This window comes from Hesperophylax consimilis, chromosome 22 (genome assembly GCF_061612785.1).
Source record: "Hesperophylax consimilis isolate HC1 chromosome 22, BYU_Hcon_1.0, whole genome shotgun sequence".
In the NCBI taxonomy this organism is placed as follows: domain Eukaryota; kingdom Metazoa; phylum Arthropoda; class Insecta; order Trichoptera; family Limnephilidae; genus Hesperophylax; species Hesperophylax consimilis.
The window spans coordinates 16,490,980-16,495,600 of record NC_142857.1 but is presented as its reverse complement, the minus strand read 5'-3'; the positions used below and the strand labels follow the sequence as shown (position 1 = coordinate 16,495,600).

The following is a 4,621-nucleotide window of genomic DNA, read 5'->3' as shown; positions in this document are numbered from 1 at the left end:
TATTGTATATGTTATGTGTTCTTATTTGTTTTATGTTACCACCATTTGCATCGTTATTTAAAAAAATATTCAGGTTACGTCATGCCAGTGGAATCTGTTGTTATCGTAAGTCTAATTTGATCAAAGTTATATTTTAAAAGCACTAATACACCACTCTCAAAAGGTGAGTTAACCTCACTTTTCATGATTCTGGATTCTGAGAAAATCGTCGTAGAAAGTCGAATTACTTTTTTACCCTCCATCGAATTAAGAGGAAGCTACAAGCCAAAAATGTGTACATTCTTGGTACATCTTATATTGTAGGTAATAGACATTAACATCGTTTGACAAACGGAGTTTAGAATCGTTCGATTTCAAGCACAAAACTGGTTTTTATTTATTTTGTAAATAATTTTAAAAGAAAAAAAAGTTAATCAAGTGAAACTGTCACAGATAATCTTAGCTATAATACTTTGTTTTTAAGTTGTTTCTTCTACGCGTTCATACATTTCTATTGAAAATATATTTTTTTAGTAGTAGTTTTTTTATATTTTTTATTGAGTAATTTATTATTTTATTTGTATTTTACTCAAGCGAAACGATATGAAAACCTTCGATTTATCTAAAGCATATTTTTGGTATTCATAATGTACACCAATTCGTTATTTATATATTGAAGTGAAACTTCTTTAGGCGCGTAATGAATTTTCGGGGACGGAGTAAAACCGAGTCACGATCGAAACGAAAATGCGGGTACCCCCACCACCGATTAAAGTTCATTTGATCTAGTCAAAGTTTTGAAGTAACATATAAATGCTTCTTAGCTCATCCCGACAACTGGCGTTGGTGGTGTAGTGGTCAGCATAGTTGCCTTCCAAGCAGTTGATCCGAGTTCGATTCTCGGCCATCGCACATTATTTTTTTGTTTTTAACGCCTTTTTCATTCAATATCTTATTTTTTAGTAGGTCAGAACATTTTTTAAAAGAAAATAATATTGCAAAATAATAAAAACACTTATCTCACTGTGATAAAACATTACTCCGCTAGAGCGCGCTTTGCGTTATTGTGTTGGATTAAAATTATTATCTAATCCGTATATTATGATAATTAATATAACATTAATTTAATTAATTTATTTATTTTGATAATATGTAATAATTTACAGAAAAAAAAATTAAAACTATCTCCCTCTGATAAAATATCCGTTCGCTAGAGCGCACTACGCGATCTTGTGTGGGATTCTATTTCTGTACATTGTACATTATTTTTAAAAATATATTATATTGAAGTGAAACTTCTTTAGGCGCGTAATTCGGGGACGGAGTAAAACCGAGTCAGGATCGACACGAAAATGCGGGTACCCCCACCACCGCTCACCGTTCACTGTCCCTCTCTCACCATATGCGCTTGTTGAGGTGGGGGAGCCGCTCACGAACGTTCTCTCTCTTCTCTTCTTTCCTCTCTCTCAGACACCAGCGAACTGCGCCACGCCAAGCATCAGCTGCTTGGTTAGTATACTGCGTCGTGAGTGTAATACGAGTGAAATACGTAATTGATTGTGGTTCATACGGTTTAACAAAAGAAGTTTCACTTCTGTCTTGCGTAGGCTTGACACACCCACTTTTTTATTTTTGGTTTTATTTTGTTAGTATGATTACTGTGTTTATTATTAAACCGAAAGACAAGGCATGCTTGCTACAAGACAAGATATCTCGGACAGGTAGTGTCAACATGCACGAGCTGCTTGGCTTTTGAAAAAAGAGTAATTTTCGAGCAGTATTTTTTTAGTTTTTTTGGAAAGGATTACCCTAGTTGTTTGTTTTGTTGTAGTTCTTAACGTCATAAGATTGAAAAAGGCTGATTTAGTTACACAAAATATGATTGCTAAAAGTTTTATTATTTTGAAATTAGTTTTTTTTAAAACTTGTTAATTTCTAGTGTTCTAAGTTCATGAGTGTATAGATTAATAAACGAGATGTGATTTGTGATCTTTGTTTTATTGATAAACATATATTTTTAATATTTATCCAAGTAAAAGTCGCATGGAGTATTATTGCTTATTAGTAAAATCTGAGATTGAAAAATCCGGTGCTTTGGACTGGATGGCGTCACAAAAGATGTAAGTCAAACGGGTGTAAGTAAAGTGTAAGATGTAAGTCAAACAAGATGTAAGTCAAACGGTCATGCGGGTCAAAGCAAAACCTCACAGATTACAGGGATGGGATACTGAATCAAATCAGCCTCCTAACTTGTATAGGAACCTCTAAAAATAAATTTATACAGGGTTTTCCAATAAGAGGTGTTATTTTGAATAGCATGCTATTTCGGTAGATGTTACTTTTCAAGCTGTCACTTTTTGACATTTGACAAGTAAAAACAACGTTATTAATACAAATTGAACAATACACGCTTTAACAACGCATTGAAATTATTAAAATTCACTTGAGTGAATCAAATGCAAAACATATTGAGTGATAAGACCCATTTCCACCTCTATTGTTGAAAAGCCTCTCTATCCTCAACGTGTGCTGTCTGTTTGGTGCGGTTTATGGTCCGGTGGAGTCATTGGACCTTACTTTTTCGATAATTAGGCTGGAGCAACAGTTACGGTGAATGGATTGCGCTATCGAGAGATGATTAATATTTTTTTATGACCGGAATTGGATGGTATTGATCTGGACAACGTTTACTTTCAACAAGACGGCGCTACGTGCCACACAAGCAACGAAACCATTGATCTTTTACGATCGAATATCAAAATAACATCTCTTATTGGAAAACCCTGTATATATATTTAATAGGCTGGTTTGATTTAGTGTCCCGGCCTTTTGATCTAGGAGGTTTTAGTTGAAGCAATATAAAGCATAAAATGGCTGCTGTCATCTCACGTAAATGATCGCTGACCACACTAGCGCCGTTTGTTTTTTAGCTTTCCAGATTTCCCGCCTTTGGTAATTATTGTATAAGTTTCCTGGCTAATGTCGTTTTGCGGCTTGGCAAGACTTCCGAGGTATCTACATAGACTTATTACTTCATTTCTCTACCATCAGGTATCTTGTAAAATGATTTAATTGATAACTAACAGTATTACGTATTGACAGCAGCTTAAAATTTTAACATCCGCATTACACATAATAGTAACACCCATCCCGTTAACAATTAATTCAACTAATTTCTTGATTAGTCACTATTTGTTCGCTAATTATTAAGGCTGTTGCTAAATTAAGCGATGTGTTGGCATTAACAAATTAATAAACATTGTTTGTTGCGTCGTAAAAAAAAGAAGAAAATAGATTGAGGTGAAAAATTATCTCAAGGTAAAACAATAAATTTACCGATCGTTGTTCTACATTATGACACACATTGAATAACCTATTTTTTGTTTAATTATTAAACTACATATTGCAGTCCAATTTAAAAGATAAAACAAAACCGTAGGTAATCGTCACAGATGGTTGAAAATATACGCCAATCAATAAAATAGAGATGTAGAATATTTATTTGAAAATAGCAGTTAAAAACTCGCTCCGCGGGTTTTTGCTGCTAGGCCCTGCGGGCGGCACTTGGTTGGGCTTCGCCCACTTTACTAACAACAGTTACATTTAATAAGTAGATATTAGATCAATCCGAGCGCGGACAATGAGAGGAACACCCTTCACCCCAACATAAATCTCGTCAATGAGAAAAATGTTTCCTCTCCCATACCACCGAAATGATTTCATTTTTAAATCGAAGTTAAATTGAAAAAAAAAATATATATATATATATATATATTCAGAAATAAAAAATATCAACATATTACAATATTAAATATAACTTTGCTGAAATAATAAACTCTTACCAAAAGATTGTCAAAGTAAATAATTTTTTTTTTAAATATAAAGGATTATTTTATTGGGATAATTCCTAAAAATCTACATATTTGGGTGAAATAGTATTACGCTCTTACCAAAAGATTGTCAAAGTAAATACTCATACAACAAAACTCTCTTAAAAATTTTTCAAAGAAAAAATTCTTAGGCAGAAAAACCTTACATGTGGGATAAATTGACCTGAAAAACCAAACTATTGTAAGCAAGTACCTACAATTTATTATACTTTTATTTTTTACAATTTACAACTTAATATTATATACTTTCATTAGGAAAAAATCTCTTTATAAACAATATTGTCCGTATACCAATCAGTCAGAATTTGCCCTTGTCTGGAACCGTCAATAATCTGTATAAATAACGATGACTGCGTTCGTACTCTGGAACAGGCAACGTACAACTGTCCATGAGAAAATACTGGTTCAGGAAGTAACAGTCCAACCCGTTCAAAAGTTTGTCCTTGAGATTTATTAATAGTCATTGCATAAGCTAATTTAACTGGAAACTGTTTCCTGCACATATTGAATTGTATTGTAACATCAGACAAAGTGTTTAAGTAAATTCTAGGAATGAAATGTACTGTACCTTTTCTGTTCCCCGTAATGATTTCGGCTTGAATTAAGTTACAGCTGAAATTTTTAATAACCATTCTTGTTCCATTGCAAAGGCCATCACCAACAGATAAATTTCTAAGTAACATAATGATGGCACCAATTTTAAGATTTAATATGTGTGGTGGGAAGCCATTTGGGTTTATAGAATTTAAATA

The 4,621-nt window shown here is 33.0% G+C and overlaps 1 non-coding gene across 1 annotated transcript; it reads left to right on the top strand.

The window, feature by feature from the left end:
* Window positions 1-819: 819 nt before the first annotated feature.
* On the top strand, window positions 820-891 carry TRNAG-UCC (transfer RNA glycine (anticodon UCC)). Its single transcript has one exon. It is a non-coding gene; the product is annotated as a tRNA-Gly (tRNA).
* Window positions 892-4,621: the final 3,730 nt, after the last annotated feature.